Source organism: Stomoxys calcitrans, chromosome 3 (genome assembly GCF_963082655.1).
Source record: "Stomoxys calcitrans chromosome 3, idStoCalc2.1, whole genome shotgun sequence".
In the NCBI taxonomy this organism is placed as follows: Eukaryota; Metazoa; Arthropoda; class Insecta; order Diptera; family Muscidae; genus Stomoxys; species Stomoxys calcitrans.
The window spans coordinates 10,967,105-10,987,979 of NC_081554.1; the positions used below are offsets into that span (position 1 = coordinate 10,967,105).

General features: G+C 36.0%; 1 protein-coding gene across 7 annotated transcripts in view; it reads left to right on the top strand.

Annotated features, from left to right (window-relative positions):
- The first annotated feature begins 1,470 nt into the window (after positions 1-1,470).
- LOC106087031 (uncharacterized) overlaps positions 1,471-20,875 on the top strand; it is a 57,240-nt gene continuing 37,835 nt past the window's right edge. The window contains exon 1 of one of the 7 annotated variants that reach the window (XM_013251920.2): positions 1,471-1,557. The gene's annotated coding sequence lies outside the window, so the exon portion shown is untranslated. Of the gene's footprint in view, positions 1,558-2,218; positions 2,239-13,892; positions 15,200-20,875 lie in introns of those variants that run through there. The other 6 variants (XM_059365090.1, XM_059365089.1, XM_013251941.2 and 3 more) reach the window with 6 other exon arrangements.

Consider the following 20,875-nt stretch of genomic DNA (forward strand, 5'->3'; position numbering starts at 1 on the left):
TAAATATATATTGAAGATATATACAAATCTGAACTGATTCTGGTGAAATCTATCAGATATGTTAAGATCAGTAACAAAACAATCCGTGCCAAATTTTGTGCAGATCGGTTGAAAATTTTAGCTAACAAGACTATTTGAGTGCAAATCGAACGATAGATTAATATGGGAGCTATATCTAAATCTGAACCGATTTTGATGGAATTTTACAGATATTTTAAAATCAATAACTAAACAGTTCGTGCCAAATTTTGATTGAAAATTATAGCTACTACGGCAATTTAAGTGCAAATCGGGCGATACATATATATGGGAGCTATATCTAATTGATGCAATTTTGCAGTTATATTGAGATCAGATCGATTGAAAATTGTTGCTACTACGTCTATTTAAGTTCAAATCAGGCGATACGTATATATGGGAGCTATATCTAAATTTAAACCGATTTTGATGAAATTTTGCACATATATTAAAATCAGCAAGAAAACAATCAACCAAACCAAATTTTGTGCAGATTGGTTAAAACTTGTAGTTACAGCGGACTTATAAGTTTAAATCGGGTTATACATACATATAGGGGAGCTATATCTAAATCTGAACCGATTTTTACCAAAATCAATAGCGTTCGTCCTTGTGCCAAAAAAGTGATATGTGCAAAATTTCGTGATGATTGGGCAATAAATACGACCTGCACTTTGATTACAAGAATAAATGGACTCACAGATGGACATGGCTAAATCGAATCAGAAAGTGATTCTGAGTCGGTTCGTATACTTTTCAATGGGTCTAGCTCTTCTCCTTCTTACCCTGTACCACAGTGGTGGTGTAGGGTATAAAAATTGAACCTACGGGATCTTGAGAATTTTTGTGAGGCAATATGGGTATCAAATGAAAGGTATTAAGTTAAAGGTATTTTACGGGATGTGTTCGCATTATCTTGGTCACCATTTTTTTTAGCTGATGTTCTCCCTAGGATTCGTACTTAGGCGTTCAGCGTCATATGCTATCCTCTGCGCTACGGTGGCCTCCTTAGGTTTTATTTAAAATGCTATAATAACTGCGTTCAGTTGACATCTGAAATCATGTTGGAATTCAGTTTTCAGCTCAAATGTGTTTCTTATGCACCAAAATTTTGAAGATTGGCCAAGCACCATTGTGATTTCTCAGTTTTCCACGATGCTAAAGTACGCTGATGATCATTTCCGCATTGCAGTAAACCACTGTGCATTGACAATGTTCGGACATCATGGCAGAAGATTATAAAAACAGTCAGTCCACCAACAATAATAACACAAAATAAATAATTTTTCTTTTTCACATTCATAGCACATGTGTGTGCGTCAGGCATACTCGGACATTTTAACAAAAGCCAGCAGAAAGCCGCTCTGGACGCACTGATAACATGTTTCAACTCATCTAGACAATGAAATGTATTTGGAAAAATATTGTTTGTTTTTTTCATTCGCCACCCTATTTTCATTCTTGCCAAAATCGATTTAGTAAACCAACAGTGTAACGCGAAGAAGGTCAGCCTCCCCCCCAACTTTACGAAAAAAAGTGGTATTAAACATTTTTCCTTCTTTTTGCCAATAACATAAAAATCCGCGTTAGTGTATACAGCACGTGAAAGCCGTTAATGCAAATTTCCAAAACTTTAAATCATTCAGAAGCGTGGAAAATATTAACAAGTTTAGACCAACAAAAATATTGAAATAACGATCGCATAATAAAGATTTCGTTCTACCAACTATGTTGCTTGAAGCGTGTGCGTCACACTAATCGATTGAATTAACATTCATCGAATTATGTTTAACAAGGCGTTGTGACAACCTATTTGAATATGTGCTCTTCACACTAATCAATCCAATTAATATTTATCGATCGAATTTCACAAAGAAGCTGTAACAATGAACTGCGTAGTTATGGATTTGTGTTTTGGTGGAACTTCTACAGTCCCCATTTGGAAAAAAAAACATAATTAAAGTATATTTCCAACGTGGTACCGGATTAAATAAATCAAAAGGATGCATAAATTAATTTGTATTTTTATGAGCTGGCCGCTGACGTTTACGTTGGTGCAGTCACTACATTTTCTACTACGTTTTAAAACTTGATGCATAATTATAGAAATTTAAATTGATATAATTAACGGCTGCAATAAGAACAATAACAACAACTACAGTTGTAAATACAACATGACTTTTGGTATGAATAATGAAAACAAAAAAATAGAGGAACATTGTAAGCACTGATATTTTCAATGTCAATTATTTTCCTTTTGCTTGCATTTGTTTCCCAGAGTTTCCCGGACCAACGTCTCCATCTTTAGGCTTATTATGAATTCATTAGCTAAATAAGATCATGATAGTATGCCAACAGGTATTTAAATATGCACTGACTCACGCAAGAGAATAATAATTATTTATTAAGAATAGTATGCAAGATTTATTGCACCACTCATCCGTGCAATTTGTTAAAGGGAAGAGAATTTTTAATTTCTAGTGGCTAGCACTTTTTTTCGCGACTACTTTTTGAAATAATACGAAAATAACAATGATAAAACAAAAATGTTAGGTTATCAATAGATAAAATGGTTTTTATACCCTCCACCATTGGATGGGGGTATACTAATTTCGTCATTCTGTTTGTAACACCTCGAAATATGCGCCTGAGACCCTATAAAGGATATATATATATATTCTTTATCGTCATGTCATTTTAAGTCGATCCCGCCACGTCAGTGCGTCTGTCCGTTCGTCCGTCAGTCTGTCGAAAGCACGCTAACTTTCGAAGGAGTAAGGCAGTAGTGTGTAGTTCGGTTGGGATTGTAAATGGGCCAAATCGGTCTATGTTTTGATATAGCTGCCATATGAACCAAACTTCTGTCTAGAGGGTGCAATTCTCGTCCGATTTGACTGAAATTTTGCATGTGGTGTTTTGGTATCACTTCCCACAACTGCGCTAAGAATGATTCAAATCGGTTCATAATCTGATAAAGCTGTCATATAAACCGTTCTTGGATCTTGACTTCTTGAGCCAATAGAGCGCGCAATTCTTATCCGATTTGACTGAAATTTGGCACGTGGTGTTTTGGTATCACTTCCAACAACTGTGCCTAGTATGATTCAAATCGGTTCATAATCTGATATAGCTGCCATATAAACCGATCTTGGATCTTGACTTCATGAGCCTCTAGAGGGCGCAATTCTCATCCGATTTGGCAGATTTTGTACAACGGCTTTTCTCATGACCTTCAACACATGTGTCTAATATGGTCTGAATCGATCAATAGCTTGATACAGCTCGCATATAAACCGATCTCCCAATTTTGCTTCTTGTTAGTTGCTGCAACTTTCCCAAACTTCAAATTACGGAATCTACGTACGAACATTTTTAAGTCTGGTTACGCAACAGTGTTTGATCCCTACCTAAATTGCATTATAGGAAAATTAGGGTAGGCAAAAATATTGTCAATATTCTATGAGAAGTTCAGACGAAAAATACCTGTATGAGCGACTCGTTTTCTTTCCATAAAAGCTGGTACTATATTTGCTTTTCGCTATATTTTTGCCGGTTACTTTTTTTAGACAAAACATAATAAAGCAAAAAAAATTTTGCTGATTTTATTCAGTAGGTCTTTCCCTAATTACTTATATTAAAATTTTAATAAAAATGTTATCATTGTTATTTGCGAAGTGTTTAAAAAAAGGTAATCCCAAAAAACACGGGTTTTCAACGATGAAAAACGAACAAAGTACCAGCCATAATTTGTTAAAAAAAAAAATAGTCATCCTTTTCAAGACAAAAAAAATATCAGCCCAAGAAAAACCCTGGATCACCGGGGAAATTCGATACATTATGAAATAGAGCTGGCGAACTATCGATAATCGCAACATTCAATATTTTCGATAGTTTTAATAATAAATATCGGTAGTATCGATACTACCGTTAATTTCCCATCACCTTTATTTCACACGAAAATGAGAAGTAAAAATCAGGAGATCGATTTATACAATAAGATGATCAGAGAGCTAAACGTAGCTCCTGAAAGCTTTTCTGCAAACAGGTCGATTTGCGTTAATGACTCCGACGGGATGAAAAGAGAAATCTCTTAAAAGCGATGCCCAAAAGTAGTAAGCAGACGACATTGAGTAGGAGCAGGGAGAACGGAGGGGGCATCTGATGAACATTTCTTTTCTACTGCATTGGATACGAGGGGACAAAGGGAGACACTGGAAATCGGGAATAATGAGGTTGATCGAGGGCTCATTATTACGGAACTTATGGTTAAGTTAGCCTTGAGATGGTTTTAACCATTTAATTCACCCGAACCTGATGGCGTGCCTTGGGCTTGCGTATACTTCGAAGGACTGGCAGGAAACAAGGGTAATGTTTATACCCAAGCCCTGCAAGGTCTTTGAGATAATCTCCAAAACACCGTTCCCTCTACGGTTTATACGGTTTTATTTATTATGAAATGTGTGTGCGTGCGTGAAAAGAGAATGTAAACAAATATCTGACATCTTAAGACCGTCAAAGCTTGCCGGCTAAGTGGAGGGTATACAAATAAGGTGATAAGCCATTTTTTTAATTTTTAATAATTCTAGCCTTTGAGGTCGTCAATATTCCTTTTGTTTACGTTTTCTTCTATTTGGTGCATTTCGAATCGGTACATTTCTTATTTTAATAAACATAGGTTCTTTGCAAATGCAATGCAAGATTTGCCCCTGAACATACCGTTAGGGAACAGAGGCATGGGGCCTTTCCACTTTTGGTTTTCTGCAAGTGACGCAAATTTCTATTACTATTGTGTCATGCCATTTACCTTCATCCCCTTGTCCCAAATTTCTACTCCAATTCTCAACAGTTCCATCAGCTAGTCATTCCAACGAAAATCAGAAACAAATCCTAAGGCTCTCGTCAATTTTAATAGACTTTTTGAAATGAAATAACAACGAATAGAAATATCCACAACAATTTCTTGGCATTACAGTACAACCTAAAGTCTATCACCTATAATCAACAACACTTGATGAGTTATCTTTATTTTTTCCCCAAGAAGAAAAACAAAAGAGAGGTGATGTCAATTAAAACTTGTAGTGTCGTAGATCATAACATGATTAGGTAACGGACAGGTACTAGACGCTCACTGCTATTTTCTTATCAATAATTTTGTCAAGCAATGCCGGCAGAGGAAAGTGCCAATGGAAAAAACAACCCATAGGAGAAATTGTTTTTATGACATTTAAATAGTAGCGCTGATTGCCAACCACCGCAAATACTTCAGATTAGAGGAAGTTGTTCAATGTAGTAGTTAACAAACGATTATTTAAATTGGTTGAGAATAACAAAACTAACAACTTAAGAGGGTAACTCATAAAAATCGCATAAATCTGAAGTAGAACATTAAAATTTAATAAAAATCGCTGCTTATGACAAATTAAATCAATGCAAATTGTTTAGTTTAGACTGTAATAGGTATTGGTATGGTTAAAAAACTAATTGTTCGTAATCAGAGGACTGAAACATGTTTATTACATAGCTCTTAATGACAAAATGTTTCTATGTTCTCCGAAATTTCTGAAATAATTCTGGTTGGCCCTATCACATATTGAAAAGTTGGGGGGAGCCAAAATTAAAAACGTACAGTGGCAAGAGACAAGAAAAAAGTAGACAAAGGTCTGATATTTTACAATCATGTGTTGGTGTCTTGAAAGCTTACGTCGCACAATCCCAACGGCAAAAACCGTAAATAATTTCTCAATTTTTGATGTGAACAGTACAATATATTCAAAATATTTGTAGAGAAGAATAGAAACATTGATGATAAAAAAGATATCTTCAATGCCGACATGAAAAAGTGGAAAAGCCCCATGTACATTAAGGGTGTCAAAATGTGCCTGTTGAAAATAAAAGAAAACGTAACCAATGAAGGAATGTAAAAGTGGAGCAAGTTGACATCCTCAATGCAAGAACTGTCAAAAATTCAAAAATTTTGTATGTCGGCTGATCGCTTAGCGTGACCTTATTAAGTGACTTAGATTTCTTTTTAGTATTCAGAGCGCACAACAAGTCGATTACTGGCTTAAGCCTGGTAATTACTTCATTTGCAGCGAAAATGCCAGAACACAAACAAAAGTCGAATAACAACACAACAAAGAAATTTAATTGATGCCCATTTCTTGAGAATTTATATAGAAGTCGGATTTCTATATAGAAGTCCAAACTCAGAAAGGGAGGCTTCCATGAACGGCTTTTACGCCCTTTCTGATTCCATTACAAATCTTTTGGAGGATTTTCCGCGCAGTGAAATCGTTGTCGCTGGGGATTTCAATGTCCACAACTCCTCCTGGCTTTCCCATTCGAGTCATACGACTCCTGAGGGCTAATACGTTGAGCTTTTCGCTGCGCATAATGGTTTGGCGCAACTAGTGAACGAACCGAAACATAACGCATGTGTCCAAGGGCACCACAATAATACTCTTGACTTTTTTTCAACTTCACACCCTGAAAAGTATGAAGTTAATACTCCTGCACCTCTTGGCAACTCTGATCACTGCATTTTTTCATCATCTTTTTCGTATTCTGCTCTTCGTACTGCTTCCTCCCCAGTTCCGAAGCGATCAATATTTTTATACGAAAAAGCACGTTGGGCGAAAATGGAGTACAACTCACATGTATGGGCTGGAGTTTCAAAATCATCCCTGGAGCTACTGGACCGTGTACAGAGTAGAGCGATGGCGTTGATTGGGGACAGTAGGGTATCCAATTCTATTGCCTCCCTTGATCTTCCTCGCAATGTGGGTTCTTCTATCGGTATTTTCATGGTGTGTGTTCGTCTGACATTCGTTTTCTTATTCCTGATGTAAGACTGTATGTCAGGGATACTAGACTTTCCAGAACTCACACCCGTTTGTAATTGATTGGCCGGCCGATCGCACAATGTATTATAGAGAGAATTCTTATTTCGCCCGAACCGTTCGTATGTGGGATCGACTTCCGGCTAAAGTAATTCCCACCCACTTTGACATTCAAAGATTTAACACAAATGTCAATAAACACTACATCCTTCCCGCCAGTTCCTAATCTCCTCTCGGCAACGCAATGCACTGCATTTCATAGGGGACATCCCCTGCGTGTTGGTTGATAGAAAAAAAAATGAGGCGAAATTTATGCTGACGCAGCGACATGTCCCTACTATTTTGCTCATAGAACTTAGTACCACTTCTACGGAATGTGTTCGCATTTTTTTCTTCACCATATTTAATATTCGTTTTGACAGTTGTTCGGCCGAAAATTCGAAGTCGGTACTAGGCTTAAGCATTAGCGAATAACTTTTTTTCTTGGGCGTGTGTGAAAAATTCCTTTCGTGTAAATCTACAATATGAATAACCAGCACATCTTCAATTTGCATCTATTTTAAATTAGAACCAACGAATTTATAAGTTCAAAAAACCGCGAAACACCGACACTAACAGCAGTTTTACTCTCGATTCTTATTGAAAAACCAATTTCGATTGATATGGTGTAGAACAACACCTTCTTAAAAAAGGTGTTACATGACTGAAATATTTACAAAAGCTGCCGGCATTAGTCAGGAAAAAACCACCGAGGGAAACTAAAATTGTTCTCGCTAGATTTAAATGCATACAAAATAACAACAAATTCTATCTCGTGCCTATAGGCATTATATTTTAAGTCACTTTATTGACTTAGTTTGTTTGTTTATTTTTTTACTATTAACTGAAAGCTAGGCTATGTAAATACCATGAACTTGGTATAAACTACACCTTAGGATGGCGGTATAGTGAATCTATCATACTTTTTGAAATACCTAATATATTGGTTTAAAATCCTATTAAGTATATATATTCTTAACAGCCACGATATTTTAAGGAGATTTAGCCCCGCCAGCTGGTTTGTCAAAGTCAAGCTAAATTTTGATTGAGTGAAATCAAAAACTTGTTAAATTTTTTTCTGTTGGTGTAGGCCGGTTGGGATTGTAAATGGCTCTAATTTGTATAACACCTATATAAACATACCTTCTTAAGCATAAGCTTTTAGAGAGTGTAATTTTAGCATGACGTTATTTATTATGACTTCCAATATCACTTTGCCATGTATGAACTTCTCCCCAAAGAGGTGTCGAACTGCGGCACGACGTCCGGACTCGGCTATAAAAAGGAGGCCCCTTATCATTGAGCTTAAAATTAAATCGGACAACACTCATTGATTTGTGAGAAGATCGCCCCTCTTCCTTAGTGGAATGTTCACGGACAGCACTCATTGATTTGTGAGAAGTTCGCCCCTCTTCCTTAGTGGAAAGTTCATGGGCAAATATGCATTTGCAATATCTCTACCATATATGTTCCAACTCAGTTATAGACCGATATAGAAACCGATCTCTATTTCACTCTTAAGCAATTTATTGCCAATTGGACTGAAATTTTTCATGATATCTCCTGTTACGATTTCCCATATCCGTATCAAATATGATCCAAGTCAATCTGTAACATTATTTTATATATACCGATCTCCTATTTTTGATATTATTGTTCTGTAGAAGTCGTAATTCCAATCTAATTAGGTTGAAATTATTCCTTATAAAGTTTCTATATAAACCGTTTTCTGATTTTACTTCCTGGTCCTTTAGACAATACAATGTCTTCTGTCGGACTTCCAATATATTTAACTTATTATAGCATCTACATACCCTTTTGAAATCGTGCTGCAATGTGTGCAATTCTAATCCAATTTGGATACGACCAAGATATATTCATTTACAGGTACAACAAAATATTGAGTGCACTATCTGCCAAAGTTAGTGATAAGTGCAACTCTGATGTTGAACGTTGCTAGTTCGCGCCATTTTTCGTTGTTTGTGTGTGTGTTATGGTTCTTAACTATAATACACACACATAACCAAAACTTCTTAACAGATAGTGCACTTCGAGAGAAAAAATTGTACTCAGCTGTATACATTACACTACCTGGTAATTATGTCATGGATACGACTAAGTGTCTGCTTAATAATAGAAATTATAGAAACTACTTTAAAAATACGATCCATGGCGGAAGGTATATAAGATTCGGCCTAGCTGAGCTTAACTAGTTCTAATTATCATCATAATTGCTGCACTTAAATGTGATATGCAGTGTGAAATATAGAAGAATTTAAATAGCATGTGTATGTTAACTCATGTTCAATGTTTAATGGTGACGAAAATCTTACAATTTGCAATTCTCCAAACTTTAATACATTTGTGAAGAACCTATCCCACAGATAAACGGTAGCTCAAAATGCAAAATTGAGGATAATTTGATATTTGTCAAGAATTTATCCCACAGATAAACAGTAGCTCAAAATTCAAAATTGAAGATAACTTGACACCTTTAGAACTGTTGCATGGTTCAATAATAAAAGGAAGCTTTCTTGCAGAAAACCAAACGTGGAAAGGTCCCATGAACACCATAAAAGAAGCGTAATGGCTGGTACTATCAAGATAAATTCATTTACAGATAGTGGCAGTTGCCCAACAACAAAATAGTTGGTGCACTATCTTCACAACCAGTGATTAGTGCAACTCCGATTTTATAGATATAACTAGTTTGCGCCATTTTTCGTTGTTTGTGTGTGCAATGGTTCTTAACTATAATACACACACAACCAAAACTCGTTAACAGTGCAATTCGTGAGAAAAAATTTTACTCAGCTGTTTACGGTAATTATATACCTGGTAATTATGTCATGGGTACTATGTTAGTTTTTCGCAGGTGAGAACACATGTTTTTCATGATTACCTTTTTTGAAAAATATCAATGATAACACAGTACTTTTTTCCTTCAAAGTCTGTTATCTAAAAAAGTAACCACGAAAATATTTTGCAAATAATGAATATAGTACCACCTTAAAACTAGGTTTTTTGACAGTTCTATAAAGAAAATCTGTGAAATAAATATATTTAAAATTTATATAAAGTTTTGGGAATACCAGTGTAAATGTGCTGAATAAAAATGCCACAAGGAAAAGAAAACTTAAACCGAAAATGATATGAAACAAGTAAAAAAGCGTTAAATTCGGCTAGGCCAAACTTTAGATACCCACCACCTCGGGTATATATGTAAACCACCTTTCGTCAAAATCCGGTGAAAAATTCATACCTTACGCCCCATAGCAGCTATATCGAAATATGTTCTGATTTGGACCAAATACTAGTACAAGTCATTATTCTATTGTGTATAACAAAAAAATGGTCTGTTTAGTAGCTATGTCTAAAACTGAACCGATCTGAAATATATACGACACGACACGCAAAGCCTAATATAAGTCAATGTCAAATTTCAGAAACATTTCGATGAGCCTAACACAACTCACTTTCCCAAATGTCGGCGACATCGGACAATAAATGCGCCTTTTATAGGCCCAAAACCTTAAATCGAGAGTTCGGTCTATATGACAGCTATATCCACATCTGAACCGATCTGTGCAATATTGCAGAAGTATGTCGAAGGGCTTAACATAACTCACTGTCCCAAATGTTGGCAAAATCGGACAATAAATGCGCCTTTTATGGGCCCAAAACCTTAAATCGAGAGATTGGTCTATATGGAATCTATATCGAAATATGGACCGATCTGGGCCAAATTGAAGAAGGATGTCGAAGGGCTTAACATAACTCACTGTCCCAAATGTTGGCAAAATCGGACAATAAATGCATCTTTCATGGGCGCAAGACCTTTAATCGAGGGATCGGTCTATATGACAGCTATATCCAAATTTGGACCGATCTGGGTCAAATTAAAGAAAGATGTCGAAGACCCTAACACAACTCACTGTCCCAAATTTAAGCAAAATCGGATAATAAATGTGGCTTTTATGGGCCTAAGACCCTAAATCGGCGGATCGGTCTATATGGCAGCTACATCCAAATCTGGTCCGATCTGGGCCAAATTGTAGAAGGATGGACGGCCTAACGTTACTCTCTGTCCCAAATTTCAGCAAAATCGGATAATAAATGTGTCTTTTATGAGCCAAAGACCTAAATCGGCGGATCGGTTTATATGGGGGCTATATTAAGATATAGTCTGATATAGCCCATCTTCGAACTTAACCTGCTTATGAACAAAAAAGAATCTGTGCAAAGTTCCAGCTCAATATCTCTATTTTTAAAGACTGTAGCGTGATTTCAACAGACAGACGGACAGATATGGCTAGATCGTCTTAGATTTTTATGCTGATCAAGAATATATATACTTTATAGGGTCGGAAATTTCGATGTGATGCAAACGGACAAATGATAAAATGACTATACCCCCATCCTTCGCTGGTGGGTATAAAAATGGAAAATTTAAAATTTGAAACATTTTATGCCGGCTTATTGCTTGGCGCAACCTTATTTCATTAATCCTAATAGTATTGATAAGAACCTAGAAATGACTTTAAATTTTCGCCCGAATAACTGTTAAAACGCATATTAAAACGTAGAAGTGGTACTGAGTTCATATGAGTAAAATAGTAGCGGCATGTCGCTGCGTCGGTAAATTAATTGCAAATGCAATTAATTTACCGACGCAGACCCTAATTTTGCAAATGCAATATAATTCTCGCGAAATGGGCACCAATGAGCTCTGCTTCAATGCTTTTGTCTTTGTTGCGTGTTGTTGTTGAATATTTTGCGTTCTGGCGAAGAGTTCCAATCTTGACTAATTTACACCTCCCTACCCTTCTGAAGGTATTAATTTTTTAACTAATGAAACTACTTAAATGACTTTTTTGCATAATAAATTTGCTTGAATTAATTGCAAATGCAATTAATTGCTCGCGAAATGGGCACCAAAGAGCTCTGCTTCAATGCTTTTGTCTTTGATGCGTGTTGTTGTTGAATATTTTGCGTTCTGGCGAAGAGTTCCAATCTTGCCTAATTTACACCTCCCTACCCTTCTGAAGGTATTAATTTTTTAACTAATGAAACTACTTAAATGACTTTTTTTGCATAATAAATGGTGGGCAAGCGTTGCCTTTTATGTTTCGGGATTGGACAACCCATGTGTTGCAATCTGCCAACTGATAGCTCTATAGTAAAGCTTGACATTTTTGAGGTTATACGTACTCTGAACTTTTTCACATACGAGCGCTATTTGTGTTGTTTGCAGTAAAGTAAAAGATTCATCTCGCCCAAAAAATGGAATTAAATCGTGAACATTTTCGTGCGATTATTTTTTACAACATTCGACGTGGATTAACTCAACAACAGTGCATCGTACTATATTCGCTTTTGGCGAAATTTTTTAATGATTTCTATTTTTAGATAATAGATTTTGAAGCAAAAAAACTTGCTAATTTCATTCATTAGAGTATGATTTTAACCAACAAAGAAGAAATGCCTTCTCCTTCATATCCTTAACTATACCATTTTATGATCTTTTTGTACATTTGCATTATTATTTATATTATTATCTATTAAAAATAAATTTATATTATTATCTATTAAAAAAAAAAATAAATAAAAATAAAATGTATAAAAAAAAAATTACCAAAAATTTCAAAATTTTGAAAATTTTACATTATAGCCCATTCAAGTTTGACTTCGTTTTCCCCACAACCAAAACTCTTTCACATCACATATAAAATGTATAAAAATAATGACCAAAAATTTCAAAATTTTGAAAATTTTACATTATAGCCCATTCAAGTTAGACTTCGTTTTCCCCACAACCAAAACTCTTTCACACCATTCCATTTGTTATGTAGATATATAAACTAAACACTTGTTTCGGCGTAATAAAAACACATTTTTTTACAAATAGTAAATAATAATTACAGTAGTTTGTTTTTCAAGTACGTGCTTGTCACCAAGCATTACTTATGGAAAAAATTTCATAAAAGTATTATGTTATCATTGAGATTTTTTAGTGTTTCAAAAAAGTAAACGTGAAAAACATGTGTTTTCACCTGTGCAAAACGAATATAGTGCCAGTCTTAAAGTTTTAAGCAACAGCTAAGTCCAATTTGGTGTCAATTCAAGCTTACAAAACCCCACCAAACAATGATTGCATTCTTTCTCAACTCTACATGTTATCACTCATCTGTGCGTGATCACCTTTATATGTCATAGGCCAACAAGAACAAGCATTAGCTAATCACTGGGTCTTATTTGCTTTTAAACCATTTCAAGAGAAGTTATCGTATAACTAAAAACTAACACAGAAAAATATCAAAGTATACATACATAATTAAATGCCAAATACAATAAATACATAGATAATCTAAAATCTTGTTAGACGCCAAACAAAAGAGTTGAGAAATGTGTGAAAACCTTACAATGTACATTTTATATCACTCATACGCTACCCCATACATACAAACAAACCCCAAGTGAAAAGAGAGTGAACTTCCCTTCCAAAATGAGCCATACAGCAACATGAGAGAGATGTTTGTAAAAAAAAATTAGAGTGAACACAGAAGCGTGCAATGTAAAGCAAATAAGAACAAAATGAAACCATTGAGGTAGCCCCAATAATAGTAGCTCGGTTTTGATTTTGGAGGTTTTCGAATGGCAAGCACCCCTCAGTGCTGTGCATTTTACACTTGATCTAGTAAAAGTCAATTGGTGAGCAAGCGTATGCGCCTGCATGTCTGCATTTATGCGTGTGTGTCTGAAAATATGCTTCTAATATGTAAACAAATAACTGTAAAAATAACAAACAGCAAAAGCAATGTGTCTTTTTTGTTTATCTCTGCTAATTTTTATTGAGTGATTTTTATCCGTACACTAAACGCTTGCTGTGATAAGATTTGAGTACGGCGGCTATTGTTGTGGGCATAGCGACGGGGCAGACTATAATAATAATCCAACGTTCCAAGCAAGACTAACCACTAATACGGTCGGACGGTAGGACGGCAGGTCGGCAGGTCGGCTTGCTAGGTGGTCTGCTCTGTTCTGGTTTGGAGGGATAATCGTTGTATGAGCTCGGAAATCACTTTTAGTTTATTGTGAGTCGTCGGTGGTGCTTACAGATACTACATCAACTTTTTGCTCTCCTACAAATTGAGCACCACCACCATCTTCTTTTTTGTTTTCCATGAAGCGGCGCGAGTAGAACTATCGCCGATCGCCGCCTTACACCCATCAAATTTTGCGATTGCTGTTGTTGCAGTTGTTTGAGTTGGCATTTGAGTCGGATTTGATTTGAACAGCATCGGTGGCTAATCGTCAGCCGCTATCTGATCAGTTGCATATTTAGCTTTTAACCAAACGAACGAGTTAAGATTTATATCAGATAGCGAGCCGATAACAATTCGATACTGATTGTGGTGTGCCAACGAGGAATATCCTTTTTATGGAAAACTTCCGGTGTTAATGTTCGACGTACCAACAAAATAATACTAGCCTCACACACACCCACACAGACGCGATAACAAAAATAATGTAAAATGTATCTACGTATAAATATTTTAAATTTTAATATGGAAATTTATGCGAAATGAAGAAGTGAAAAACACCACACACCTTTAAACGCCACCAAAACTGGAATTACGAATAAACAGAAACCCCCCTAAATATAAAAATAAAACACACACACACACACGTCACGAAGAAAGGAGAAGCAGCGAGAGACAAGGTGTATGGATATTCGAGAGTGATAGCTTAAATGTTTTGCGTATATCCAGTGTGCGTGAGTGGCTTTGTGTATGGCTCTATTGTATATGCGAATTTCATAAATTAGTGTCGTTTTTTAAAATCCGAAACACAAAATAAACGAAAAGTCAACAAAATAACGGAAAAAAGAAAAAAAAGTGAATTACAAAAATTAGAAGAATTGAAAAAAACGTGTCAAAACAGTAACTGCAAAAACTGTGCCATTCCAGTTTCACTTCACTTCCCCATGTCTCTTTGCGCTGGTGATTTGAATTTTGTTGTTGTGATGTTTGTTTTTTGCTCCCTTGCCATATTTAACGAAAACGACAATAACCTTTAATGATGAATGTCTGTTTTTAATCTCAACGAAGAAACAACGAGTGCGTATGTTCTTACAAAAACAAAAACAAAACAAAAGTGTATTAAGTAAACTAAGTACGTCATCTATACGTTAATATTTGCATTTCATTAAACAACAATTCTCGGCTGCCCGACATGATCCATCTGTCCTTTTCTTTAATTCCCTCTCATTCATGGCTGGAAAATAAGTGGCGCCAAAAAAGGTATTTACATTCAAAGAAAACATCGATAAATGTTTATCGATTATATTTTTACAGCTGTAAATTGTTTTAGCAAGCAACGTGTTTACGCCAAGTTTAAGTCTGAGAACAAAGTGCAGCAATCCATATGAAAAACGAATGGATTAAAAGCCGTTTAATTTTAGAAATCTAAATTTACATTTGTATTGTATCACACTGCTGTTAAGAATGTGTTATGTTATTAGGCCATCAATTATTTTTTCAATATATTGTGGCTTGTAACTGTTAGCGGGTTAAGATTTGAAACGTTTTTGTTAATGATTTCTTGTCAATTTGGCAAAATGAGATTTGATCTCCTGACAACACTCGATTTTAATGTCTCCAAAATAAGCTCGACAGTATCTTGTATATTATGGGAAGGTGGACTATTCCTTTGCATTTATTTTTCTTGTGTACGGCGCTGAGGTTCCAATCATCGCGTATGCTAACTTCCACCCATGTTGCACAGGCGAGCTTCATTCAGCTGCAATCACAGATATGAGGGTTACATCTGTGCTGTCCGGAAGACATTCCTTATGTACGTCAAGTACGAATTATCGAAATGCACTCTCATATGTATTTTATTTCTCTTTATAGACATGTGCTGTTCGATTTAATCGAAGGAGTTGCATAATTCAATTTTTCGTACGCATCACACGATGTGTATAACTTTTAGAGTTACTATTTTTGCAAACACATGTGACAATACATACGTATGATACAAACTTTAGGGTGTTTTCCACAGGATTAAATAGTTCTGCAGTCAACCCAGCGTCTACCGCCACTCAGTTTTTTTAGACGTGTTAGTTCTAGGATGACCTCATTCTAACTAGGCAGTATATATACTATACACTCATCAGCAACTGGTCCTGTAGGATTATTGTCGCCTTTACCAAGGGATACCAAGAAAAGGCCAAAGGTTACTTCAATATCCTATGCACACTGTTGTTCCTGTATCTGTATCAAAGCCATTGGTTTAATGTTCAATTCTTTGGTCGAATTTCCGGACTTCTTCGTGCCGTAGACGCTTCTTCTCTCTTTTCCTTTCCATGCCTTTTCGCATTCTTAGCTTATACATCATTTGCACACTCCTGATCGTATCTTGGGTTCCTGGGGGAGGCTTTGATAGCCAAGTGCTTCGCTTTACTTACAATTGGGTCAGTCAAGTGGAGTATGCCGCTTTTATTTTCCCACCTTTGGACTAAAGATATTTTCTCGTTCAATCTTCGTATTTTGCAGCACATTCTTGTTCTTCTATCGCACAGGTGAATGAATTAGGTTCCTTGCGGATCCTGGCTAGCATATCCACAGATAGACTTTTGCCTCGTCCCTCACTTCGTTATTGAATATTTCTTAGTGCAGGCTTAACTTTATCAAGTAAGATCAAAAATACCTATTGTCCTTTTCATATCCCTAGCACACAAATTTTAATATCATGGCTTGTAAAGCACCCGCATGTTCTTTTTAAGTCCTTGTAGAAACATATTTGGTCTGCTCAGCTTTGTCTTAGTTTGGGAAATTGGCCAGATAAGTTTTCTGTTTCAATATTTGACATTGATGTGATCCAAGATAGCCTCTTGTAAATTGGAAAACCTCTGAAAAAAAAAATTTTTAAGCTTTCGATTGATTACAAAGCCTCATGCAAATTTATGTCCTGTATCGAGCTATAAGGGGATTAGGTTGACAAATAAAGAACATTTTTCTCAAATTTTTTGTATTTTCATTGTTGGTCGGGTCTTTTTGGGACCACTCTCGTATGTCTCAACTCACTTTTGGTGCTACTAACTCTTGAAGTGCTGTGAATTCCCACTTAAGCTATTCACAAGCGATGGGCATTATCAAGGACTTTTTGGTATGAGACCGATATAAATGAAAATCAGTAAGCTTTCAAAGTAGAAATCTTAAAAGGTATCCTCTTACATTAATTAGAGTTGTTAGAGCCACAGCTCTTTTGCGCGTCGCAGAAACACATACCTTGTTGATATGTTTTATTAGGCTAGTGCGTATAGCAGTGAGCATAACCACAAATAAAACAAGTAAAAGCGTGCTGAGATCGGGCCGAATTGTATATACCCTCCTTCATGGTTGGCAATAGTAAAGCTCTTTGCCCGGTATCTCTTTATAGGCAAACAAAGGATAGTGGATACGAATTGCTCTGCTCTTGGAGCAATAACGGGTTATGCAAAGATTGAGGCCATGCATGGTTTGGATGCTGCAGACCATAGTAGGACGAGAACTGCGCCCTCTAGGAGCCCATGAAGTATAATCGGTAAATCGGTTTATATGGGAGCTATATCAGGGTTAAGACCGATTCGAACCATACTTGGCACATCTGTTGGATGTATAGAAATCGTCATAGTACAAACAAGTAGAAGCGCGCTAAGTTCGACCGTGCCGAATCTCATATACCCTCTACCATGGATCGCAATTGTGAATTCCTTTGAATGACATTTTCAATATACATATGAGCTACATCAAGTTATTGACCGATATGGACCGTACTTGTCATGGCTGTTAGTCATAGAAAAAAACCTCCTCCAAAATTTCAGACAAATCGAGTAATAATTGCGCCTTCAAGAGGCTTAGAAAGTCAAATTGGGAGATCGGTTTATATGCAAAATTTCAACCATATTGCATAAGAATTGCGCCCTCTAGTGGCTCAAGAAGTCAAGATTCAAGAAAGGTTTATATGGCAGCTATATCAGGTTATGGACCGATTTTAACCATACTTAGCACAGTTGTTGGAAGTCGTAACAAAACACCTCATATAAAATTTTAGTCAAATCGAATATTCGAATTGCGCCCTCTAGTGGCTCAAGAAGTCAAGATCCAAGATCGGTTTATATGACAGCTATATCAAAACATGGACCGATATGGCTCATTTACAATCCCAAACGGCCTACACTGATAAAAAGTATTAGCTTTACTCCTTCAAAAGTTAGCGTGCTTTCGACAGAGAGACGGCCGGACGGACGGACATGGCTAGATCGACTTAAATTGTCATGACGGTCAAGAATATATATACCTTGTAGGGTCTTAGATGCATATTTCGAGGTGTTACAAACGGAATGAAGTTAGTATACCCCATCCTATGGTGGAGGGTATACAAATCGGACAAAAATTGCTCTCTTTGTAGGCTCAAGAAGTATAATCGGAACTTCGATGTATATGGAAGCTATATCAAATCATGGACCGATATGGCATTTAGAATTCTAACCGACCTACACAAATAGGAAGGATTTGTGCAAAATTTCAAGAACCTAGCTTTAATCCTTCGAACATGGCTGGATCGACTTGAAGTGCCATGGCTGTCCATTTGCAATCCCCAACGATCTACATCAATATTAAGTATCTGTGCAAAATTTTAAGCTAGCTCTACTCGTTCGACCGCTATCGTGATTTCGACCGACGGACGGACCATGTCCTAGATCGACTTAGAATGTCGAAAGGTTCAGGAACATATATACTTTATGGGGTCCTAGATCAATATTTCGATGTGTTACAAACGGAATCAGTAGGACATTCCCTCAATACATATGGTCAAATTTTAATAAAATTGTTATTTTCATATTTCAAATAGCGAAAAAAAACTTTTTCAAAAGTGAAAAACGAACATAGTACCAGCCATTATGTGACTCTAAATATTCCTCTGACAAAAATATAAAGAAATCAGCTGTTTTTGCTGTCAGTCAAATGAAGGCAATCCCCAATTAAATTGTTCTCACAAATTTATGATTTAACTACCTTTCTCACAACATCAACAATCTTTACGTATAAAAAAATCAGATTTGCTAACATTTTTAGGTTATGTCATACGAAAATAACATACAGGTGTGATAGCAAAATTGATGAATCGAATGTAAAGTTCACAATTTTGACAAAAATGTTAATTTAATTGTGAATACAAAAAGTGACGTGTTATAAGACAACTACAAGCCGTGTAATAGCGGCTTTAGTGGTTGTTTCCTATTCGGCTACGTTCCTTCTCAAACCCTTTTTCTTAATCTGTTAAAAATTTTTCTATTTCTTTTCTCCCAAAAACTTTTCTAATGTGGACTATTAAAAAGTGTTTTAACTTATCCGAGTTTTAACCTGAACCTGGAACGTGTTTTTTAATTACAAAACATGACGTCGAAAGCTGAAAATTAAATTTTTTATTTATATCTTGAATTGCATTGGCTTTGGCTTAACCTACCCCAAAGCAAGGCAAAAAGCCAATGAACTCTGTCTCTTAGCTAATCAACTGCCAACTTTCATGATTTGTTAAATGCCTAATTTTGACACTTGACATTGTAAATAGTACTAATAGTAGTAGGGGGTTTTTTGCTCTTTTTCTTTGACGTGGCATTGTCAACTACAATATTTTACTTTCCTAAATTATACTTGCGTGTGGTCATTTGATGCTGAAAAACTCATTTCAGAGACCATCACTAGATGTTGCTCATCTAGAGGTTCAGCTGCTTGCGAGCAAAACGCATAAATTCTAAATTTAAGTCAGACTTAATTTAAGTGCGCTGATTTCTTGTGTGACTGCTGGCAGGGATAAACAGTGAATTGAAAAAGTTTTAGTACATCTATATGAGAGGGGTAAAATATGAGCACCAAATAGAGCTGGCAAACTATCGATATTCGATCCATTCGATATTGTTCTCCTAAAATATAGATACTATCGATAAATTTGTTTAATATATTACAAAATATGCTTATTTTAAAAGAAAACAAGTAAAAACGCCTCAATTAGACCGGATCGAGCATTGAATTTCTACTGCACACAAAGTTAGGATTTTCCATATCCCAGACCACAAACCAGAAAATGTTCCACCAGTTTACATGATGATTATTATTAAGAAAGTAAATTGGCCAATGGCAAGAGCTATAAGAGAACCCTTTGTGTCATATATAAGTCCAAATCGGACGATCATATACATATGTATGTACATTGCAGGCATACTCAAATTTGAACTGGTTTCGACCAAAAGCCGCAGGTATTGTGGTAGTTGAAAGGGTTAGGCAATATTTTTAGAATATCGATTGATAAATGCACTTGTAAGAACTCTAGAAGTTAAAATCAAATGCACTAAGTTGTAATACCCAGCACCACAGTAGTAGTGTAGGGTATAAATATAGACTAACAGGTAAACAAGTAAAACGTAGCACTATGTGATAGGAAAAAATTGGAAAATATTTGGGCAGAGATATCTTTAAGACATTTTGTATGGGACAGCTGATATGTCAAGCAGATGCAGATGGAGCTTTGCACTAGTATACACGGTGGTCTATCAAGCGGTTGCGCAACTTTTCATGGGCAAACCTATACAAGTCTTAAAAGATTTCCGTTATCCATATTTTGTTGCTTGATTATGTGTAATCGAGTATTTGTTTCCCATCTTGCGGTAACATCACTTTTTTTGGCCATACTTTACTTGTAACTAATTTAGATTCTTGTGCCAATAGCTTTTTTTCATCACTGTATGTTTGTGAATTTGCACGCACACTTTGGCCAGAGGTTGTTTCCGTGTTGTACGTAACTGTGTGTGTGTGTGGTTGTGCGTCGGCAACCAACCGTCTACATTGATGATAATTGATTTAAATGGTTATATATTTAACAAAGGAGATGCTTCTACTCGCATTTACCTCATTCTTTATGTTCTCTCCGCTGTC